The sequence below is a fragment of the Moschus berezovskii genome, chromosome 20, assembly GCF_049115385.1.
Source record: "Moschus berezovskii isolate FMDL1 chromosome 20, NW_MosBer_1.0, whole genome shotgun sequence".
In the NCBI taxonomy this organism is placed as follows: Eukaryota; Metazoa; Chordata; class Mammalia; order Artiodactyla; family Moschidae; genus Moschus; species Moschus berezovskii.
The window spans coordinates 32,997,192-33,023,032 of NC_142479.1; the positions used below are offsets into that span (position 1 = coordinate 32,997,192).

At 38.5% G+C, this 25,841-nt stretch overlaps 1 protein-coding gene across 3 annotated transcripts in view; it reads right to left on the bottom strand.

Moving 5' to 3' along the window:
- Window positions 1-25,841, bottom strand: part of SSH2 (slingshot protein phosphatase 2) — a 252,391-nt gene that overhangs the window by 103,597 nt on the left and 122,953 nt on the right. The window lies entirely within an intron of this gene.

Sequence of the window (25,841 nt, forward strand, 5' to 3'; positions counted from 1 at the left end):
GAAAGCCGGAGGGTCGGGCCCGCCGGATCCCCGCCCCGGAGCTCGTCTCACACGCCGGATCTGCAGCCGGCGTCTGGACCTGCGGAGCGAGGGTCGGCACCAAACCGCCTCGGCTTGAGTGGAGTGAAGCGGGCCCGAGACTACGGGTGCGGAATAGGGTGTGGGTGGCCAAGAAAGGTTCGCATTTCTTTGGAATGTTTCAACAGAAAGGTCCTGTCTCTTAATCGGCTTTATACACGAATGGCAAACAAATCCCATTTTTCAAATAACCTTAAAACTTAAAAGGCTGTACACTGTAAATATTTATCAACGGCTTCCTATGTCCTACGGGCTAGGAAGACGCAGAGATTAACTGAATTAAAAAAAAAAAAACAGTTGAAGTTTTGATGGGGAAAAAGTATCTACAATGTCGATTCAGTTCGGTTGCTCAGTAGTGGCCTCCCTGTCCATCACCAACTCCGGAGTCCACCCAAACCCATGTCCATTGAGTCGGTGATGCCATCCAACCATCTCATCCTCTGTCATCCCCTTCTCCTCCTGCTCTCAATCTTTCCCAGCATCAGGGTCTTTTCAAATGAGTCAGCTCTTCGCATCAGGTGGCCAAAATATTGGAGTTTCAGCTTCAACATCAGTCCTTCCAATGAACACCCAGGACTGATCTCCTTTTAGGATGGACTGGTAGTCCAATGAATTCTCAAGAGTCTTCGGCAACACCACAGTTCAAAAGCATCAATTCTTTGACGCTCAGCTTTCTTTTAAGTCCAACTCTCACATCCATACATGAATACTGGAAAAACCATAGCCTTGACTAGACTGACCTTTGTTGACAAAGTAATGTCCCTGCTTTTTAATATGCTGTCTAGGTTGGTCATAACTTTCCTTTCAAGGAGTAAGCGTCTTTTAATTTCATGACTGCAATCAGTACCTGCAGTGATTTTGGAGCCCAAAAAAATAAAGTCTAACACTGTTTCCACATCTATTTGCCATGAAGTGATGGGACCAGATACCATGATCTTAGTTTTCTGAATGTTGAGCTTTGAGCCAACTTTTTCACTCTCCTCTTTCACTTTCATCAAGAGGCTCTTTAGTTCTTCTTCACTTTCTGCCATAAGGGTGGTGTCATCTGCATATCTGAGGTTATTGATATTTCTCCCAGCAATCTTGATTCCAGCTTGTGCTTCCTTCAGCCCAGCGTTTCTCATGATGTACTCTGCATATAAGTTAAATAAGCAGGGTGACAATATACAGCCTTGATGTACTCCTTTCCCTATTTGGAACCAGTCTGTTGCTCCATGTCCAGTTCTAACTGTTGCTTCCTGACCTGCATACGGGTTTCTCAAGAGGCAGGTCAGGTGGTCTGGTATTCCCATCTCTTTCAGAATGTTCCACAGTTTATTGTGATCCACACAATCAAAGACTTTGGCATAGTCAATAAAGCAGAAATAGATGTTTTTCTGGAACTCTCTTGCTTTTTCCATGATCCAGCGGATGTTGGCAATTTGATCTCGTTCCTCTGCCTTTTCTAAAACCAGCTTGAACATCTGGAAGTTCACGGTTCACGTATTGCTGAAGCCTGGTTTGGAGAATTTTAAGCATTACTTTACTAGCGTGTGAGATGTCGATTAACATCTGCTAATGCTTATAAATAAATGTATAAGGGCTCTCCTAACCATCTTCTAATCTAAGGATTCCCAGCCTTAACTGCATATATGAATCCACCTGTGGAGATTAAAAAAATCCCAATGCCTGGTTGCACCCTAGACCAATCAAATCAAAATCTCTTAAGGTTGGGATCCAGATGGGCCAATACTTTGGCCACCTGATGCGAAAAACTGACTCATTGGAAAAGACCCTGATGCTGGGAAAGATTGAAGGCAGGAGGAGAAGGGGACAACAGAGGATAAGATGGTTGAATGGCATCATCGACTCGATGGACATGAGTTTGAGCAAGCTCCAGGAGTTGGTGACGGACAGAGAAGCCTGGTATGCTGCAGTCCACAGGGTCACAAAGAGTCAGACACAACTGAGTGACTGAACTGAACTGGGATCCAGAAAACAGTATTTTTCAAAGCTTCCTGGGTGATTCCGGTGTGCAGCCCAGGTTGAGAATTGTTGTGTGCAATGATCTAGAGAAGAAGACAGGCTGGAGATTATATCCTCACTGTAGAGATGTGAGAACATTCACAGTCAAGCCAGATAACCTGATTTGTAAGTGACATATAGGAACTTAGATATGAACTCCTGTTTCATAACTCCTGATCTAGGGCTTTTCTCACTAAAACCTATTCCCTGATGCTTTATGATTTTCCTAACTACTGACTGAGCAATGCCTTTCACCTGAACAGGGACCAGCTCTTTGTAAAAGGAGAATCTCTTTTCTCTGTCTCCTACACACTGTGTGTAGTGGCTGACAAAAGGGACTGGCCCCCTGCAGGCACACAGTAAATAAAAGTTGGCTCCCTTATCTCTTGTCCTTACTGTCTGATCAGAGTAAGTATTTTTGGGCATTGGTATTTTTAGTTTTTATGAATACCTCACTAAACTATACATCAATTTAAGATGCTACAAGAATTCCAGAGACAAAACTTAACAATTTAAAAAAGCGATTTCACTATTATAAGAATTTTTTTCATGAGAAAAAAATTATAAGAGAAATTAGAAATATAAAAGAGACTAAAATTAGGAAGAACTCACTTTACTACTGAGTATATGCTAGAATCAAGTCTTTGTTTTATATAAAACTTATATAAAACTTCACACCTCTTTTCCCAATGGGAAGTTTGGCAATTTTCAAAACACTAGTAATGAAATAATCTAAACTATAAATTCTGTGTCTACAATCAGAATCATTCTTTTGTAAGTTGACCCTTCCATAAAACAAAATTGTTGCCAAGGCACTGAGGGACTTCAAATACTGCAAACTCATGCTGGAAAAAGATACCTAAATTAGGAACTAGCTGGCAAGTGAAGAGTTAATAAAAGTTCTGGACTTCGGAGTCCAGCGCATCATGATCTTCATCCATCTCTAGGAAGGAAAAATTTTGAAAGATTTATTCAGGCTGTGTCAGCAGGCACCCAAATGGCAGTGTAAGAAAAAAATCTGCTGATACACCCCAAAATAAATTGCTTTAAATAACTGGCAAACTTGCCAGTTTGAAACTTCTTCCAGGCTGTAATTTATTACAGACTCCTGCAGTGATTAAAAAAAAAAACTAACAGGCTGTTTGGAACAGCACTGTTAAGGTGAGTCCAGTTCCTTTCATGATGCAGCAGAGAAGTCAACATTAAGTGATGCAGTTTAGGAAAGATGATGGCATGGTAATCATCTGTATCTGTCAGGAAAAGAAGTCAGCAGGAGATGTTTACTCAACGCAGCACTTAATATATCTTGCATTTAAAAGCGACAGAGATAAAGATTTCATAAATATGTATACTTGTCTTTTACAAATAGGTTCCTATAGTGACACCCCAGAAGTGCACAGTCCTTTGTTTTCCCTCAAAAGACCTGTCAGTGCCCATTCAACAAATGAAGGAGACTGTTTTAACACCCCCATCCAGGCCTTTTCAAAGGCTTTTCAAAGTTAAATTCCCATTTTGAACTGTAATATAGAAAATTGGCAAAGTGCTAGAACAAGCCTCTTGGTTTTTCAGAAAAAAAAAAAAAAATCTCTGTAGACTGGGGTACCTTTAAGGAAATAATCCTTCCTACTACTGTTTCTAAAAGTTGAACAAATTCTCTTTCTTTTCACAATCTGCAGAGTGTCAAAATGTCAATCAGTTTAGTTTCAGCTCAATTTAATCCTTTACTCTCCACTGTCAGGAAACAAGGCTCCAGGGAGAAGTGCTCTGTACCCAAGCATCTGGGAATTCAAAAATGATTCCAAATTAAATTGAGCAGCATGAAATAAACTAAGCTAGTTTTCTACTCCACATGAAGTCAGAAGGGGCTTTCTCTTAAAAAAAAGAAAAACATCTGCACAAAGTCCCTGAAGAAAAATCGATGTATTTCTTTATACTACTGCTTGAGTTTAGTGGATATGAAATGAATTTGGTCATGTCATTTGCCTATCATCTCAAGGGTCAGAAATATGAATATTCTAAAATGTTAACTTGGCTCTTGATAGCATTAGCAATGATCAAATTTTTTGTAGACTCACATATTAATAGCACTTTAAAAATTTTAAAGCAATACATGTCTATTTTAAGACATACTCCACTTACTATGTCTTCATGTGTCATAAGGTATAAACACTGTAAAACTGTATAAAACTAGAGACTTGCATAGTGACCTAACTGTATTCCAGGGAAGACCCAAAGGTGAAATGTGAAGGATGTAAACAAACTTTTGTTGCTGTAACAAAATTTCAACATGGGTGGATCACTTGAATTGACAATAGCCATGAAATTAAAAGACGCTTACTCCTTGGAAGGAAAGTTATGACCAACCTAGATAGTATATTAAAAAGCAGAGACGTTACTTTGCCCACAAAGGTCCATCTAGTCAAGGCTATGGTTTTTCCAGTGGTCATGTATGGATGTGAGAGTTGGACTGTGAAGAAAGCTGATCGCCGAAGAATTGATGCTTTTGAACTGTGGTGCTGGAGAAGACTCTTGAGAGTACCTTGGATTGCAAGGAGATCCAACCAGTCCATTCTAAAGAAGATTGATCCTGGGTGTTCATTGGAAGGTCTGATGCTAAAGCTGAAACTCCAATACTTTGGCCACCTCATGCGAAGAGTTGACTCACTGAAAAAGACTCTGATGCTGAGGGGAATTGGGGGCAGGAGGAGAAGGGGACGACGGAGAATGAAATGGCTGGATGGCATCACCGACTCGATGGACATGAGTTTGAGTGAACTCCGGGAGTTGGTGATGGACAGGGAGGCCTGGTGTGCTGTGAATGATGGGGTCGCAAAGAGTTGGACACGACTGAGCGACTGAACTGAACTGAACTGAATGAGCTCAAAGGTGACAGTGTTAATTTATAATCTCAAAAACCGTGGGCTAGAAACCAAAGGACATAAATTTACTTCTAACACAGTCATTGAATAATCTAAGATTCTGGCCAACTCACTTAACTTCATCTGTAAAATGGGATATTAAAATCCTAAGAAAATATCCCAGATCAAGAAAATATCACAAGATTTTGGGTGAGTTGGGAACCTTAGGAAAGGAATTTCATCCAATCTGGAGATCCTAAGAAATGGATTCAATCCGCTTAACACAGTCACTTAGTTCAAAGTAGTATTGTCATTCAGTTGCTCAGTTGTGTCCAACTCTGTGACCTCATGGACTGTAGCATGCCAGGCTTCCCTGTCCTTCCCTATCTCCCAGAGTTTGCTGAAATTCATGTCCACTGAGTTGATGATGCTATCTAACCATCTCATCCTCTGTCGCCCCCTTCTGCCCTCAATCTTTCCTAGCATCAGGGTCTTTTCCAATGAGTTGGCTCTTTGCATCAGGTAGCCAAAATATTGGAGCTTCAGCTTCAGCATTAGCCCTCCCAATGAATATTCAGGGTTGATTTCCTTTAGGACTGATTGACTGGTTTGAGCTCCTTGCTGTCCAAGGGACTCTCAAGAGTCTTCTCCAGCACCCCAGTTTGGAACCATCAGTTCTTAGGCACTCAGTCTTCTTTATGTTCCAACTCACATCCGTACAAGACTACTGGAAAAATCATAGCTTTGCCCTTTGTCGGCAAAGTGATGTCTCTGCTTTTGAATATGCTGTCTAGGTTTGTCATAGCTTTTCTTCCAAGGAGCAAGTGTCTTTTTAATTTCACAGCTGCAGTCGTTGTCCGCAGTGGTCTTGGAGCCCAAGAAAATAAAGTCTGTCACTGTTTCCATTGTTTTCCCATCTATTTGCCATGAAGTGATAGGACCAGATGCCATGATCTTAGGTTTTTGAATGCTGAGTTTTAGGCTAGTTTTTTCTGTCTCCACTTGCACCCTCATCAAGAGGCTCTTTAGCTCCTCTTCACTTTCTGTCATTCAGGTGGTGTCATCTGTATAGCTGAGGTTACTGTTATTTCTCCCAGCAATCTTGATCCCAGATTGTGATTCATCCAGCCCAGCATTTTGCATGACATACTCTGCATATAAGTTAAATAAGCAGGGTGACAATATACAACCTTGACGTATTCTTTTCTCAGTTTTGAACCAGTCCATTGTTCCATGTCCAGTTCTAACTGTTGCTTCCTGACCTGCATACAGGTTTCTCAGGAGGCAGGTAAGGTGGTCTGGTATTCCCATCTCGAAGAATTTTCCACAGATTGTTGTGACACAGTCAAAGGCACAGGTGGCAATTTGATCTCTGGTTCCTCTGCCCTTTCTAAATCTTGCTTGTACATCTGGAAGTTCTCGATTCAGGTACTGTTGAAGCCTAGTTTGAAGATTTTGAATATTACTTAGCTAGTAGGTGAAATGAGCCCAATTATGCAGTAATTTGAACATTCTTTGGCATTCACCTTCTTTGGTATTGGAATGAAAACTGACCTTTTCCAGCTCTGTGGCCACTGTTGAGTTTTCCAAATTTTCTGGCATATTGAGTGCAACACTTAACAGCATCATCTTTCAGTATTTTAAATAGCTCAGCTAGAATTCCATCACTTCTACTAGTTTTGTTTATAGTAATTCTTCCTAAGGTCTACTTGACTTCACATTCCAGAGTATCTGGCTCTAGTTGAGTGACCACATCATCATGGTCATTAAGACCTTTTTTGTACAGTTCTTCTGTGTATTCTTGCCACCTCCTCTTAATCTTTTCTGCTTCTGTTAGGTCCTTACCATTTCTGTCCATTATTGTGCCCATCTTTGCATGAAATGTTCCCTTGGTATCTCTAATTTTCTTGAAGAGATCTCTAGTCTTTCCCATTATATTGTTTTTCTCTAGTTCTTTGCATTGTTCACTTAACAAGGCTTTCTTATCTCTCATTTCTCTGGAACTCAGGATTCAATTGGTTATACCTTTCCCTTCTTCCTTTGCCTTTCACTTCTCTTTTTTTCTCAGCTATTTGGAAGGCCTCCTCAGACAACCATTTTGCCTTCTTGCATTTCTTTTTCTTGGGGATGGTTTTGGTCACCGCCACCTGTAAAATGATAGGAACCTCCATCCATAGTTCTTCAGGCACTCTATCAGATCTAATAGTCCCTTGATTCTATTTGTCACTTCTACCGTATAATCATAAGGGATTTAATTTAGATCATACCTGAAGGGTCTAGTGGTTTTCCCTACTTTCTTCAATTTAAGTCTAAATTTTGCAATAAGGAATTCATGATATGAGCCACAGTCAGCTCCCGTATTGTTTTTGCTGACGGTATAGAGTTTCTCCATCTTTGGCTGCAAAGAATATAATCAGTCTGATTTCAGTATTGATCATCTGGTGATGTCCATGTGTACAGTTGTCTCTTGAGTTGTTGGAAGAGGGTGTTTGCTATGACCAGTGCTTTCTCTTGGCAAAACTCTGTTAGCCTTTGCCCTGCTTCATTTGGTACTCCAAGGCCAAACTTGCCTGTTACAAAGTAGTATAACTCAACAGTTAAAAATTCTGGCCTTAGAATTTAATAGGCTGGGCTCGAATTCTAGAACCACTGTTAGCTATGAACTTTAAATTGCTACTTAATCTGTGGCTCAGTATTAGTACCTAATTTATGAAGTTATTATGAGGATTAATTAAGTTGAAAGATATAAAGCACTGAAAAGAGGACCTGGCACAAAAATCTACTTTTTTGTCCTTAATAGCTCTGTAAGCCGTGGTCATGTATGGATGTGAGAGTTGGACTGTGAAGAAAGCTGATCACCGAAGAATTGATGCTTTTGAACTGTGGTGTTGGAGAAGACTCTTGAGAGTCCCTTGGACTGCAAGGAGATCCTACCAGTCCATTCTAAAGGAGATCAATCCTGGGTGTTCATTGGAAGGCCTGATGCTAAAGCTGAAACTCCAATACTTTGGCCACCTCATGCGAAGAGTTGACTCACTGGAAAAGACTCTGATGCTGGGAGTGATTGGGGGCGGGAGGAGAAGGGGACGACAGAGAATGAGATGGCTGGATGGCATCACCGACTCGCTGGACATGAGTTTGAGTGAACTCAGGGAGTTGGTGATGGACAGGGAGGCCTGGTGTGCTGTGATTGATGGGGTCGCAAAGAGTCGGACATGACAGCGACTGAACTGAACTGAACTGAAGCCTAAGAGAGCTAACAGAAAGGTTGAGGAAGACTTCAGAAATAAAATCAGAGATCTGGAGTCTTCAGTGAAGAATCTTAGATCAGAGTGTAGGACTATCATAAAGTTTTGCATTTTTATTAAAAACTTTTTTTGTTTTTCTAAATCTTCCATGTAATCTTATCTTTTGACTGTTTCTCTGAGGTAAAATCCTTAATAGGCAAAAGACCTATGTGCTTTTCTTTAGGTCATTAAGAAAGCTCTGTGTGTGCGTTGAAGGGAGCAAGCAGACTTTGAAGTCAATTTGGCAACCTTAAGGTAAAGTCTACTGTGCATTTTAGTTTATTAACTGAGAAAATGAAAATGTTGAACTAGAGATAATCTAGGTTCTCTTCTATCAAGCTGAAAAACATTTAAAGTGGGCAATATTAAAATGGCAATGAATGTGACATCAGAAAGTTCTAGATTCTAGCTACTTTTCCATGGGCAAATCTTACCCTGTCCCAGCCCTTGTTTCTTTAAAGTGAGATGGTAATGCTTACCTCACAGGTTTATTAAGATACACAGACACAAGTGTTTTGTGAACAGGACAGCACCAGATTTTTGTTACTGTTGCTGCTGCTACTGCTGCTAAGTCACTTCAGTCGTGTCCGACTCTGTGTGACCCCATAGATGGCAGCCCACCAGGCTCCCCTGTCCCTGGGATTCTCCAGGCAAGAACACTGGAGTGGGTTGCCATTTCCTTCTCCAATGTGTGAAAGTGAAAAGTGAAAGTGAAGTCGCTCAGTCGTGTCCAACCCTTAGCAACCCCACGGACCGCAGCCTACCAGGCTGCTCCATCCATGGGATTTTCTAGGCAAGAGTACTACTGTCTTGTTACTGTTACCATCCATAAAAATTTGGGATGAGAAGTAGATGAATGAATGAAATTTAGAATACAAATATACTTCCCCTATACACCACCATTTCATTCAGGAAGTCTTTACTATTATTGTTTCCCAGGCAGTTAATTACATATCGTCATCTTGTAGTAACATGACATCTGCAGTGCTTACTGGAATTTTGCCTTTTTTAAAAAAAGCTTTGAAATAATAGTATTAATGTATATAACTTTATTTTTGAAATACCTAGTCATAAGAAAGAATGAGTATACCAATCAGAAGACCTATCTGTACTTTTATGTTTTCTCTAAGGGCTTCATCTAGAGAAATAAATAGTAAATTAATCTCCTGAGTGTCAAAAGGGAGAAAACCAACACTTTAAAGAGTTACAAAACAAAAAGCCTGTTACCCAGAGTAGCACAACAATCTGTCTCCTGTTAATCTGTAAAACGCTAGGCTAGAACTCTCAAGATAATACCTTTAATTTTCAAACTTGTTGCCCAGACAGTACCAAGAGGTATCTTGCTACACTTAGTTAAAGGCACTCTTCATGCAATACAATAAACCAAACTCTGTAAACAAAGGCTCTTCAAAGCAATCAAGTTTTGCAATCACTGTGTCGTTAATAGTTTTATTTAAAAGAATATCTGACAATAGTTTTAAACACTGGATGGAACAATGTCACTGAGCCCTTCCAATCCTTTCTATGGAACTTTCCACCACAAAAGCAATGGGAAATACTGAAAGGATCTGCATATCAACTCCATGAGAGGCAGATCTAAGGCATTCATCCCCCATAGTCTTAAACACCATATGCTCTAGTAGGAAGAAATGCTGAAATGCTGCTTTCTTCAGGTTACAAAGGCCTCACACTCTATTGTTTAGTAAAAATAGTAGGCGTTTATAGATCACTTTTCACATCCAAAACACCTTACAAAACATTTAACCATTTAATCCTCACTCTCTTTAAACATTTAAAAACTGTTAAACACAGCGTTTCAAACACAGGCTCAAAAACAACTTTTTTTTTTTTGCTTCTCTTGTGGCTCAGCTGGTAAAGAATCCACCTGCAATGCAGGAGACCTGGGTTCGATCCCTGGGTTGGGAAGATTCCCTGGAGAAGGGAAAGGCTACCCATTCCAGTATTCTTGCCTGGGGAATTCCATGGACTGTATAGCCCATGTGGAGAAGGCAATGGCAAGCCACTCCAGTACTCTTGCCTGGAAAATCCCATGGATGGAGGAGCCTGGTAGGCTGCAGTCCGTGGGGTCGCTAAGGGTCGGACACGACTGAGCGACTTCACTTTCACTTTTCACTTTCACACATTGGAGAAGGAAATGGCAACCCACTCCAGTGTTCTTGCCTGGAGAATCCCAGGGATGGGGGAGCCTGGTGGGCTTCCGTCTATGGGGTCACACAGAGTCGGACACGACTGAAGTGACTTAGCAGCAGCAGCAGCAGCAGTATAGCCCATGGGGTTGCAGAGTCAGACATCGCTGAGAGACTTTCACTCACTCATGACAATCTCTGGGTCTGTCCATGTCACTGTGGTTACAGATTTTTTCAGTAGAAAGATAAAATAAAAGTCACTCTTCTCATCACCATCATCCTACTCCCAGGGATGACTGTTAATACTTCCAGAAATTTTTCCTGCATAAGCAAACATTATTATGTTATAGCTGTTCTTTAAGAAACACACATGCACACAAGCCATAATTATCTATACATATTATTATGCTTTGTGCTCCCTCCACACTTATCACTATATCTTAGACACTTTTCCATGTTTATAAAGATGTACCTCATTCTTTTAAAGGAGTGCTTCATATTCTATTTTACAGTTATATATAATTTAAATACTCCTCTACTGATGGACATTTAAATTGTTTTCAGTCTTTACTATTATAGACAGTATCACTATGAACATACTTTCACACAATCTTTGGGCTTTAATGTGAATATATTTGTTGGGCGGATATCGAGAGGTGGAATTGAGAGTTAAAATACTTTAAACATCTTAGGAATTGGCAGACATTATCAAATTGCCTTCCTAAGGGGTTTAGTTTATTTTCCACTGGAATCTCTGTGTCTACTCTCACACTATGATCTATTAAATTAACTCAGGGCCCAAGCTTCTCTTCTACACCTCTTCTACATAATACATTAAAAACTAAATCTACGTAATATATATGTACATATGTTGGGCTTTCCTGGTGGCTCAGACAGTAAAGAATCCACCTGCAACGTAGGGAGACCTGGGTTTGATCCCTGGGTTAGGAAGATCCCCTGGAAGAGGGCATGGCAACCCATTCCAGTATTCTTGCCTGGAGAATGCCCATGGACAGAGTAGCCTGGTGGGCTACCGTCCATGGACTTGCAAAGAGTCAGACAGGGCTGAGCAACTAAGCACAGTGCAGTACATATATGTGTATATATAAGTGTATATGTATGAGACAACTAAAATATACTTTAAAAAACCAGAGAAAAATGTTAAATTATAAAGAAAAATATTATGAAGAAATTATCATAGATAATTTAAAAGAATTAGATTGTAAGAAAATATATATGCACTTAAATTATTTTGAAGATAATATAATTTTTAATTCAGAAGATATCTTAAGATCTTGTTTGATGCTAATGATGTAGAAGATATTATAGATGAACAAGCCAAATGTGGCCCAATACCATCAATGTCCAGAAATGGGGTGAGACAGAGAGAGAAAAATGGGAAATAAACTGGAGTAACATAAAATGGAATCTAGAGGAGCTGAGAAAGTCTTGAAAATAAAAGCAATAAATTATATTTACTGAGCTGACATTTACTGTGTACCAGATCCTCTATTCGGAGAAGGCAATGGCACCCCACTCCAGTACTCTTGCCTGGAAAATCCCCTGGACAGAGGAGCCTGGTAGGCTGCAGTCCATGGGGTTGCTAAGAGTCGGACACGACTGAAGCGACTTCACTTTCACTTTTCGCTTTCATGCATTGGAGAAGGAAATGGCAACCCACTCCAGTGTTCTTGCCTGGAGAATCCTTGGGACGGGGGAGCCTGGTGGGCTGCCTTCTATGGGGTCACACAGAGTCGGACACGACTGAAGTGACTTAGCAGCAGCAGCAGCAGATCCTCTATTGCTTCCCTGGTGGCTTAGATGGTAAAGAATCTGCCTGCAATGTGGGAGACCTGGGTTCGATCCCTGGGTTAGGAAGGTCCCCTGGAGAAGGGAATCGCTACTCACTCCAGTATTTTTGCCTGGTGAATCCCATGGACAGAGGATCGTGGGGACTACAGTCTATGGGGTTGTAGTCAGACACGACTGAGCACACAGCACAGATCCTCTATTAAGAGTTTCTGTGTAGAACTTATGGTTGCCAGGGGGAAGGTTGGGGGGAAGGGATAGTTAGGATGTTTGGGATGGACATGTACACATGCTATATTTAAAATGGATAACCAACAAGGACCTACTGTACAGTACATGGAACTCTGTTCAATGTTAGGTAATAGCCTGGATGGGAGGGGAATTTGGGGGAGAATGGATACATGTATATGTATGGCTGAGTTTCTTCACTATTCACCTCAAACTATCACAACATTGTTAATCAGCTATACATCAATATGAAATTAAAAATTAAGAAAAAAGTTTACGAGAAGTATCTCAATTCTCACAAACCACCCTATGCTTCTATGATTATCTTTACGAGGCTCAGAGAGGTTAAATGATTTGTCTAAGGTAATACAGCAGTAATTTGAATTCAGCAAGTTATTCTGGCTCCAGAAAGAATCTGTTTTGTTAATCAATATTCTACATTGTCTGAATAATTATATAGGTTCACTACAGAACAGGTTTAAGTCCGAAAAGGTCTACTGCCAATAGGAAGAACTCCTGGGGACCTTAAATACCTACCTTCCTGCACCTTGTGTTTCCTTCTCTACTTGATCCTAGCTATAGCTGGCAGGTCCTGACAATAATAGGGACCTAACCCAGCACTAAATATAGCAGTAAGATGACCTTCTGGTTGGTGTATACCATTCTCTTGCTACTAGATCCTGTAGAACTCTGTATTTCAAACTAATACTCATCACAAGATATTTTTCAAAACACTTACACCTCTACAGTTTTTTGCTTCCCTAGTTTTTTTCTTAACACAGCATCTAACATGAAGGAGGCATTCACTGTATTTGTGGATAATGATGGGATCATGATCTCATTTGATTAAATAAACCTACTTACTAGCTGGGTAGGTATTATCACTCCTCATTACAGTTGGGGGGAAGGGATAGTTAGGATGTTTGGGATGGACATGTACACATGCTATATTTAAAATGGATAACCAACAAGGACCTACTGTACAGTACATGGAACTCTGTTCAATGTTAGGTAATAGCCTGGATGGGAGGGGAATTTGGGGGAGAATGGATACATGTAGATGTATGGCTGAGTTTCTTCACTATTCACCTCAAACTATCACAACATTGTTAATCAGCTAAAGAAAAAGATGAACCAGCTAAAAATATCAAGGTGATAAGAAGCCTACACATTAGGCTGCTGCTGTATGTGTGCTCAGGCATGTCTGACTCTTTGTGACCCCACAGCCGGGATTTTCCAGCAAGAATACTGGAGTGGGTTGCCATTTCCTCCTCCAGGGGATCTTCCTGACTGGAGGATTGAATCCTCTTGAATTTCCTGCATTGGCACATAGATTCTTTATCACTGTGTCACCTGGGAATCCCACTCTAGGCTGAGATGGGTCCAATTCAATCTGTCAACATACTTTTGACAGATTAACTGAATACAACTGGACTAACCCTGAATACCTATAGGCCAGGCACTTTAGATGCTGATTATCAAAATGATTAAGAGTTAAACACTTTTATAATAATTCCCTATTTAAAATCCCCAAAGAGTTCTTTATTCCCTTTTAGATCACATCCAAACTCTTCTTCTGGCCTTCAGATCCTCCATGATTTAAATACTACTATAATTCAGCCATTATGGCATATTACTCTCAACTCCATCCCTTCTCCAGCACAACAGTTTAACTGTTTTTTGGCCATTCTCCCAAAACAAATCCTTGCCATAATTAGGTGGTTTCTATCCTGTCTTCCTATACATGAGTCTTATTCTCCTCCATATTCAAATTATTCCTTCTCTGAGACCATTTTTATCCAGGCTTTCAGGGGCTTTCCTCATAGCTCAGTTGGTAAAGAATCTGCCTGTAATGCAAGAGACCCTGGTTTGATTCCTGGATCAGGAAGATCCGCTGGAGAAGGGAAAGGCTACCAACTCCAGTATTCCTGGGCTTCCCTTGTGGCTCAGCTGGTAAAGAAGTCACCTGCAATGCGGGAGACCTGGGTTCAATCCCTGGTTTGGAAAGATCCCCTGGAGAAGGGAAAGGCTACCCACTCCAGTATTCTGGCCTGGAGAATTCCAGGGACTATACAGTCCATGGGGTCACAAAGAGTCCAACGTGACTGAATGACTTTCACTTCACTTCTCTGTTTTATGCCACATAATTTACCTCTCTGATGAAGCAAATCACACAGGGTAACTCTCTTTCGTGGACTTCATAGAGCCTAGCACAGTGCCAGGCAAGTCATAAGTATTAAGTATATTCCAGTTGGTTGATATATTATCCCACACCCCACTATATTCTTCTTAGGGCTCTACAGAAATATTTCCTAAAGGAATTGATACGTTAATGACAGAGGTTCTCTCCCCTTGGGAGCTCCTGATATGGGGAGAAATCCCTAAGACTCTTCTTCACTACCTCATCTTTTGGCCGCCTCTTGCTTTTTAGGTAGATGCTTTCTTCATACACAGAATACAGTAGAGGGCCTGGAATACAATCCAGTATGGAAGGGTTTTATTTTTATTTTCAAGCCTGCCCTAGACTTTCAGGAGCCAAAAGTTCAAATCGCAGCAGGATTGATTCAGCCCTTTCACAAGCAATTTAGTACTATGCAGTTTGTTTAGACTGATCAAATTTCCAAGACCTGGCTGAGCAGCATCATTATCTCTTCAAGCTTTCATGTATCAGCTTCCCTGGCCACATTTCACTTGCCATGTCTTTCTTCTCTGAAATCAGATGAACATGCAAAATTACGCAGTTACATACAATTATGTACTTTTCAACAACCATGTCAAATATCTTTAAGGAATTTAAATATAAAACAGAAAGTTGTGGGGGTTTTTTTTCCTGTCTGGATTAGGCAAAAATCAAGAAGGATGCAAAAGTTACACTCCTTGATTCTCAGTAGAAAGGGAGCATTTTCTATCATTCTTCAGCTAGTACATCAACTAACAGAAGAGATACAGTATTGCCAGATTTGATTCACACCACCTCAGCTGGAAGGCCAACTGGACAATAGATCTCAAGTGAAGTGAAAAATACTTTGCTGGGGGAAAAGAAGACTAGGAAGCAACTCTGCCTTTTAATATTTGATTGTGAAATATTTAAACATACAGCAAAGAACAGAGAGGAAAACAAATCACCAGATGCCCAGTAGACAGCACAATCACATCCTAACACTTCACTTTTCGGATCTGAAAACACTAGCTGAAGCTGAGCCACCCCTTTGAATTTCTCCGAGCCTTCTGCCCTCTCTCTATGCAGGTACCTACTCTCCTCAGTTTGGTGTTCACTGGAAGTGACTTAGCACGCATGCACTGTGATATACTACTGCACACTAGAACTTTGCCTACTGTTTGAGGCATTTGCATATTTGTACTTTTGCCTGACAATAAGAATATTAATTTCTTTTTAATGAAGAGAAAACAGTCTCAAAGAATGAATGTATTTGTCTCAAGTCATGCAACCAATATAAACATAGGTCTCCTAACTCCAATATGAGTGCTCTTTTCATATAACTAAGAACAATGAACTAAAACTCTTTTTGTCTTAGTGGCATTCAATGACTATAGTTGTAGTACATTTCAAGAAATTACATTATTTATTATTTGTTTATAAAGTACTTTAGCTTAAGTGGCCTAATTTAATAGCAATTATTCCTTGGGGTTGATATTTTCATGATTTTATAGGTAAACTAACATATTTAAAGAAAACTAAGCTTAATGAAGTATTTTATAACAGCATACTGCCTTTCAAAAGGAAGGTCCTTCAAGGAAAAGGATTGTGTTGGGTTAAAAACAGTAATTTCATTTTGGAAAATGAGAGACATTATTGCATCAACACAACTGTTAACAAAAAATTTTAAAGAAAAACTGTGTACTTATTAGAATTATATTTAAATTAATTAACATTTGAATTAAAATTTAAAATATGCACAAGCTGACTTTTAAAAAATGAGCAAAAAAAAGATAATAAATCATTGTCAAAAATAGTGAAATTTGATTATTGCAAACTTCTTATAATTACTGTCACTTTTATATCACAAAAAATGAATTTGGGACTTTGAGTGTGAGCCTGGTGACAGATTTAGTTAACACTGAATGAATTACAAGAAAGTTATTTTCTTCTTATAATATTACCAGGTGTAGTTTATTCTACTTAGAATTTGAGTTCTGTGCTGTATGATATGGGCAAGTCACTAATCTCTTTGTGTCTCAGCTTCCTCATCTATAAAATGGGCAATAATGGTAATTTCCTGCGACTGTTACAAGGACTCAATGAGATAATGACTATAAAGTATAAAGTATGAATTGGGTGCTTGCAGGCATATCTAAGTTAATTTTGAGAGCATAAAAGACATGTTTTGGGGAAGGCAGATAATTCATCAAGGGCTGAATAAAGAGTATAGGGCTTAGTGGCAAGGGTAGGGCTGAAAAGTTGGAATGAGGTCAGTTTTTAAAGTTTTTAAAATGTTATAACAAATTCTAGACCACTCTACAGGCAACAGAGAATAACAGGAGATTTTTAAGTTGGAAAGTGACATGAATAAATCTGAGTCATCTCTGAGAGTAGGTGGAGACTGTATTGGCATGAGGATCAGTTAGACGCAGAGGGATCATGTTAGGAGCCAGTAATTTAAGCAAGAAGAGGGTCTAGGTTAAGGCTGAGGCAGAGGTCATTGAGAGAAAGGGAAAAGTCTGAGATAAAAACACATTTGTATACTTTCTGTAACCCTTTCTGTCTATAATGATTCTATAAATACAGAATTAAAGTCCTTTATAATGCTATTAACACAAATTCTACACTAAAATAAACTGTATATTATGCAAGCTTTAAAATTTGATCAAAATATAATAGGCTTTGCCAAATGGTAAAGAATACCCAGATGACAAAAGCCTACAGTATCACTACAGAATAAAAAGATAAGTGACCAAGTCCACCTTAAACCTGATGTTTACTATTCCCACTTGGATGTTTAATCAAGAAGTCTTTTTCATGGATTTAAAATAATTTTGTCTGTAGCAATTCCTTGTGTCAGTCTATAACTTTCTTCTTATTTGTTCTTTCATCAGAAAGAGGTTCAGAATATAGAAATGATGGCTTAGGGACTGAAGCCTTGGAGGGTGTGGTTGGGAAGAGTCAGGGATGAATATGAAGGTTCTAGCTTAAACTTTTAAGCAGATGGTAGAGTCTTAATAAGAAGAGAAGCTGCAAAGGCCCACAGTGGGTGTTAACATGATGTGATTTCTTCGAATGTCAAAGTGAAGAAATTCAATGAAACGCAGATAAATGGTGGGAGTAACTAAGACTCTCTTAAGGAAGCCAAATGCCTCATCATCTAATTAGTGATGTGCATGTATGGATGAAGGAGATCCTCACTGTCCCTACCTACTACGCAGCGAAATCACAGCCAAGTGAACAAGCTTGGCGGAATCAGTGGGGAAAGTCCATCAACAGAGGAATGGATAAAGAAAGATGTGGTGTATATATACAATGGAATATTACTCAGCCATAGAAAGGAACAAAATAATGCCATATGGAGCAACATGGATGGACCTAGAGATTGTCATACTGAGTGAAGTAAATCAGACACAGAAGACAAATCTCACATGATATTGCATTTACATGTGGAATCTAAAAAAAAGGCTACAAAAAATAAAAGGCTACAAATGAACTTATCTACAGAACAGAAATAGAGTTACAGATGTAAAAAGTAAACTGAGGGGTAAGGGGGGATAAGTTAGAGGACTGGGACTGACACAGACATACTACTATCTATAGAATAGATAACTAATAGGGACCTACTGTATAGAACAGGAAACTCGATTTAATACTCTGTAAGGGCCTATACGAGAGAAGAATCTTAAAAAAAGATTGAATATATTTTCCTGTATAACTGATTTACTTTGCTGTACATTTAAAACTAACACAACATTGTAAATTACCTATACCCAGCAAAACTTTTTTTAAAAAGGGGAGGAAATTTTGGAAGAGAAATCTGATAAATACAATAAATACAATCACAGGACATATAAGAGGTTGTAGGCAGTTAGAAATAAGGGTTTAGAGCTCAAAATGGGATCCGAGGTAAGATCTTATGGAAGAACCCAAACAAAGTCTTTGGCCAACTCAATAGATTTGAAAGTTCTGGGCACAGAGGAAGAATGAGGTGGACAGGGTCACCGAGGGACAGTACATAGATTTGAGGATGGGAAGCCATGAGTATCCTTGAAACAGTATGCACAGTTAAGCAGTATGCACACATTTTTCTAACGAAAAATTCTAGCATTTTACCAAGCGTTTCAAACAACTCCATGTTTTCCAAAAGGTTGAAAATTTCTACTCCAGGAACTAAAAGTGAGGCAAGGATAGTCTCTGGAGAAAAATTATATGAACAGGTAAGAACTGCTGGTGAAACCAACTGAGATGCTGTGGGCAGAGGGTATAAGGAGAACCAGCAAAGAATGATGACAAGAAAGCCAAAGGAGAGACTTCCCTGGTGGTCTAGTGGTTAAGACTCCATGCTCACAGTGCAGAGGGCCTGGGTTCGATCCCTGGTCAGGGAACTAGATCCCATATGTCCTAACAAAGGATACTGCATGCCACAGTGAAGACTGACTATCCCATGTGCTGCAACTAAGACCCAGTGTAGTCAAATAAATAGTTTTTTAAAAAGAAAGCCAAAGGAGGTGAGAACTGCATAGAGGAATGGGCAATAGTGTCATTTAAGATTGGGATCAAAAATTATTCATTGGCAGTCTTAACAAGAACAGCATTTGGAGTGATGGAGGGGCAAAAAATCAGATTTCATGGGTGAAACAGTGACTATGAGTTGACAAAGGAGGTAGTAAATATAGACTGTCCTTTCAGAAATCAAAACAAACTTGTAGTGTGAGCTAAAAACAAGGTTATGAAATGGTATTGTAAAATTATATTTTAGTTTCTTTCGGTCTGATAAAGATCTGACCATGTTTATAGCATGAGGGAAACAAGCTAATAGAGAGAGGTAAAACCCTATGACAAACTAAAACACTGTCCAAATAACTGATCTTGAAAAAGGGTACAATATTTAAAGTCTAAACTTCAAGAAACAGGAGTATTTATACGAAAGGTACAGATATCAATAAAAGGATCAGAATGCTGTGCATATTAAAAACTTTCCAAAGATGTGTTCACATACTTGAACCTAGAAGATCCACATCAAGTTGGCTCAGAAATTATTTTCCAGAAATTTCTAGAAATGTAATTGTGTGTGTGTGTTAAGGATAATTTAATTTCTCATTCTTGACATATTTTTGACATCTGAAGAGATCTGCATAGGCTTCTCTTCTGCTATATCGCATTGAAAGTTTAATATACCCCCAAACAAACTACAGTAATATAAAAAGCAAACAAAAGTCTAGGCACGGGGAAGACTCAGAGATAATCCAGTTAATGAGCTTTCCATGGTGGAATTTGGTATTCTAAAACTTAAGCTCCTGCATAGCTACCTTATCACACACAGTTAAGGGACTTGGAATTTCATATGTAACTTCTGGCCAACTTCTTTATTTTTTTTAAAAAAACAAGAACCATTTCTTCTTTTCAATCACAGATAACCTGCACTCTAAGTTGCTTTAGTTGTGTCTGACTCTGTGACCCCATGGACTGTATGTAGCCCATCAGGCTCCTCTGTCCATGGGATTCTCCAGGCAAGAACATGAGTGGGTGGCCGTTTCCTTCTCCAGGGGATCTTTCCAACCCAGGGATCAAACTAAAATATCCAACTTAAAAACAGTAACACATGAACTTCTTACTGGCATCATATTTTCATATGTAATTATTTGTAATCCTGCCATATATGCCTTTCCTATCTTTTACATGGCCTGTATTTTCCTGTTCCCGAGAGTATCAATGATAAAAATTTTATGTGGGTAAAGATGCAGCAGTATTGTGTGTATGTAATGTATATATGTTATAGATCATCCTTTTAAAAGAAAGCCTGGAGTTTGGTTTTCTTAAAATTATTTTGGTATTCTGTGGAATTTACATACCAATCTATTTAAGACAATCACCATTTAATTCAGTTGAATATTAAAAGTGATTTCATTGATTACATATTTCAACTGTTTAGAGGGATGTTCTGCAAAACAAAACACCAAAAAAAATTGGCCTGGAACTTCTCCAGTGGTTCAATAGTTAAGACTCTGTACTTCCATTGCAGGGGGCATGGGTTCAATTACTGGTAGGGCAACTAAGATCCCACATGCCGCAAGGCAGGGCATGGCAAACAAACAACCCCCCTCCTAAACCCACATTGGCCTTGCCAGGTATATTTAAATTTATTTGAAAATTTTAATGTATCAACTGTCTTTCTTAGGGTGGGGGGGTGAATAACTAGGCTATTAGTGATTTTGATGGTTTACTTCAACCCTGAATATTCATTGGAAGGACTGATGCTGAAGCTCCAATACTTCAGCCTCTTGATGCCATAAGCTGACTCACTGGAAAAGACCCTGATGCTTGGAAAGATTGAGGGTAGGAGGAGAAGGGGACGACAGAGGATGAGATGGTTGGATGGCATCACCGACTCAATGGACATGAGTTTGAGTAAAACCTGGGAGAGAGTAAAAGATGGGGAAGCCAAGTATGCTGCAGTCTGTGGGGTTACAAAGAGTTGGACATGATTTAGTGACTGAACAACAAAAAATTGTTTTTTATGAACATAAAATTATGACCCTAGTTTTAGAAGAGCTCAGTTTATAATGATAAAAAGGATTAACAGTAATACTAATACCTTACCTCTTGCTGAGTGCCTATTATTAGGATAGGCATTTAACCTTTATATCTCAAACTCTTGCAAAAAACTGTAAAATATTTTTTTCTATTATAGAGTGGAGGAAATGGGCTCAATGAGGCTAAGTATCTCTTCCCAAAGTCTGAAAGATGGGTGAAAAGTATAGTTCTTCATTTATTCCTTCTACAGAAAACTAGTGAGTACCATCTATGTACCAGAATTTAAGGATACAATCATGGACAGGTTATTATCTCTGCTCTCACTCAGTTTAAGTGGCAAGAAAAGACACCAAATAATGTGTAAAGTGCTGGGAAAGGGAAGCAGAGAGCTCTGTTAAAGCATGAGGGGAGAATTTTTCCACTGAACAGTAAGGATTATTATAAGCAAAGGTGGCTCATAACCAATTACGTGTTTTACACAGTTTCTAAATTTCCTGATCTTTTGTTTGGTGTATCAGCAGAACAGCTGTTTTAGGTAATCGATAACAGGTCCTTTCTTCTCCCTCCAAATGGTTCCTTGGCTTGAGGAAATTCCCAGTGAATAATGAATACCAGAACAGTCTGCCAGTTATGTTTATTAATATAATCTTTTTGCCTCAGGATGGTGGAATAGCAGTGAGTCAGAGAAGCAAGCAGATGAGTCTGTGCTTAATAAATATTCATTGTTGAATGAAGCAAGATGATCAGTACCTTTAAACAGGGTTTTACCTTTAGCATCCAATGGCTATAGCTATGACTTTTGGTAATCATCCAAGTTGAATCAGATTTGACTCAGAGATGGGAAATGCTCATTTCTAACTCAATGCTGCTGCTGCTGCTGCTAAGTCACTTCAGTCGTGTCCGACTCTGTGTGACCCCATAGACGGCAGCCCACCAGGATCCCCCGTCCCTGGGATTCTCCAGGCAAGAACTCAATGCTAACTTTGTACTAAATAAGAAGTTTATTGGTAATTTGAAGTCTGACAATTTCTCTTCTTGTTTTTCCTCAGTAAATGATCTTAATACTATATGATGTACAGGGTGTCAGTCATAAAACAGAATGAGAGAAATAAGACTGTGAGTTTGTGAAATTAAAATGGAAAAGAATTTAGAAAATACTAGTGAAAGTACTATCACTTTATATCTTGCCTTAATACTTGGTGCTGAATATTCATTTAAGCTTTCCTATGAACAATTTGGGCTTCCCTGGTGCCTCAGAGGTTAAAGCGTCTGCCTCCAATGCAGGAGACCCGGGTTCGATCCCTGGGTCGGGAAGATCCCCTGGTGAAGGAAACAGTAACCCACTCCAGTATTCTTGCCTGGAGAATCCCATGGACGGAGAAGCCTGGTAGGCTACAGTCCACGGGGTCGCAAAGAGTCGGACACGACTGAGCGACGGAACGGATGAACAATTTTGCTTGCATTTTCAACAGTCCTGTAAGACAGATGAGAAGACGGAATCCTCATTTTACAGACAGAAAGGAAGGCACAAACAGAACTGGATTTTTATCATAGAAATATTATTACAGTGGAGATAAACACAATAAGGTAGTCTAATTTTCTGTCATTACACAGGTATAATATAAGTATTTGCATGCTTATAAACTATATACATTTATATAGATTTCCTGTTAAGTTACAATTTGAAAAACAGATGTTGCACTGGGGTAAGGTTCACTTTTACCTGGGAAATTTTTTGTTTTTCAGAAATCTTATTTGCTAAGCACCTGATGAAAGTGTGGTAAGCATTTTGAACTATCTTTTCTGAAGACTAATAGTCTACAAATAATACTAATATTCAACACATTAGTTCTAATGAATGCTTTTTAATTTTACTTTGTAAAAACTTTCCATCAGATGGTTTACTCTTCATCTTCTGAGATAATTAAATATAAATGTTGAAGTGATTAGGAATTTGATGATGATGGTGATTTGAGAGTTTGAATTATAATAGGAAACCTTTCTGAAGAGTTTATTTTCTTTAAAATATCTTTAAAACAAACATGTACAGCTGATACATATATATAATTTTAAATGTGTATGTGTATATCCTGTGTGTATATATGCATATGTTTATGTAACTATGTTTTAGGGTAAGAAAAATCATGTATATTAGGAGTTCCTACAGTTTATACTGTTTAAACCCATAAACACAAGAATATCAGAAAGAGAGAAGGAAAATAAAAACTTGACCTTATATTGAATTCAGCAGTTTTGAATTAAGTATGTAGAATAAATCTTTCCTAATAGCCTCTTATCTTTTCATCCAAAACAAATAACTTCTAGTGAACAAGAAGGAAAGTATATTAACTTTATTAATTTTTCAAAGTTTCCTGAAAATTTTACAGAGGAAGGTGAGATTTTTTTTAAAATGTAATTTCCATTTTATTTTTTAATGTATTTTAAAAAACTTTTTATTTTATATGATGGTTGATTAACAAAGTTGTGACAGTTTCAGGCATACAGCAAAGTGATTCAGTTATATATACATATATATATTCTTTTTCAAATTATTTTCCCATTTAAGTTGTTACATAATATTGAGCAGAGTTCCTTGTGCTATAGTAGGTCCTTGCTGATTATCTATTTTAAATATAATAGTGTGTACATGCATCTCAAACTCCCAAACTATCCCTTCCCCACAATGGAGAAATTACTTAAAGTAACTGATGAGAGGAAGGGACTCACTTCTCTCATTATGCTATTTATTTCACATGTGCCTTTAAGCATTTTGTTCCTTATTTCTTGCATTACTGTCTTCTTTTGTGTTTAGCTGCATTTTTGTAGTGAAATGTCTAAATTCCTTTCTCATTTCCTTTTACATATGTTCTATAGCTAATTTTTTGTAGTTATAATGGGATTACATATAACAACCTAAAGTTTTAACACTTTAAATTCAATTTATACCAGCTTACCTTCAATAACATACAAAAATTCTGCTTCTTTACAGCTCTGTCTCCACTCTTTTCAGTTGCTGATGTCACAACACCTTTATTGTGGATCCCAAAACATAAACTATTAATTCTTAAATGCATTAGTCTCTTAAGTTATGCAGAAAACAAGATAGGGAGTTACAAAGCAAAGTTATCGTAACACTAGTTTTTACACTAATAATTGAAGGTTTTTTCATTTAAATGTATTAGTCTCAAATCAGGTAGAAAGTAAAAAGTGCAATTCCAAATCAATGTTACAATAATACTAGCTTAATTGCTAGTATTATAATTGCCCGTGTATTTATCTTTACTGAGATCTTTGTATCTCCATATGGCTTTGAGTTACTGTCTGATGTCCTTTCATTTTTACCTGGCAGGAGAAACCTTGGGCATATCCTGCAGGGCAGGTCTAGTGGTCACAGACTTCCTCAGCTTCTATTTATCTGGAGTCTTAATTTCTCTTTCTCTGCTGAAGGGAAGTTTTGCCAGATATAGGATTCTTGGTTGACTGTTGTTTTCTTTTAGAACTTTGAATGTATTGGTTCATAGGTCTTTGGGCCTCCAAGTTTCTGATGAGAAATCTGCTGATAATCTCACCTTAGGGATCCCTTGTATGTGATGATACACTTCTTTCTTGATGCTTTCAAGATTCTTTGTCTTTTGGAAATTTGATTCTAATGTGTCTTAGTGTGAGTCTCTTTGAGTTCATTTTACCTGGAGTTTGTTGAGCTTCTTGGACATTTATGTCTTTTATCAAATTTGGGAAGGTTTTTTTTTTTCTCCTTTTTGGCTGTGCCATGCAGCATGTAGGATTTCAGTTTCTGGACCAGGGATTGAACCTGGGCCACAACAGTGAAAGCCTAGAATCCTAAACACTAGGCCACCAGGAAACTTCCAAATTGTGAAGTTTTTAGACATTATTTCTTTAAATATTTACTCTGCCTCCTTCTCTCTCATCCTTCTGGGACTCTCATGACACATATGTTGGTCCTCCTGATGATCTCCCATAAGTCCCTTAGGCTCTGCTAGCTTTTATTCAATCTTTTTTCTTTCTGTTCCTCAGACTTGATCGTTTCCATTGCCTTATCTTCAGGTTTGATTTTCCTTTCTCTTTCCTGCTAAATCTGCCTTTGAATCTGTCTAGTGAAATTCTTTTTGGTTACTGTACTTTTCAGCTCCAGACATTCTTTTTCGGGTTCTTTTTAGACTTTCTATCTCCTTTTTGATACTTTCATTTTGTTCATATATCATTTTTGTAAATTCCTCCACATTTTCCTTTAGTACTTTGAATGTCTTTAAGATAGTTGCTTTAAAGTCTTTGTATAGTATATCTTCATTACATCTTTTTTCAGGAACAATTTCTATTATTTTTTTCTTTTGAATGGACCATACTTTACTGTTTCTTTGTATGCCTTGTGATTTTTTTTTGTTGAACATAAGACATTTGAATCTAATAATGTAGTAACTCAAGAGGCAGGTCAGGTGGTCTGGTATTCACATCTCTTTCAGAATTTTCCACAGTTTATTGTGATCCACACAGTCAAGGGCTTTGGCATAGTCAATGAAGCAGAAAAAGGTGTTTTTCTGGAACTCTCTTGCTTTCTCCATGATCCAGCGGATGTTGGCAATTTGATCTCTGGTGCCTCTGCCTTTTCTAAAACCTGCTTGAACATCTGGAAGTTCACGGTTCACATACTGCTGAAGCCTGGCTTGAAGAATTTTGAGCATGACTTTACTAGCATGTGAGATGACTGCAATTG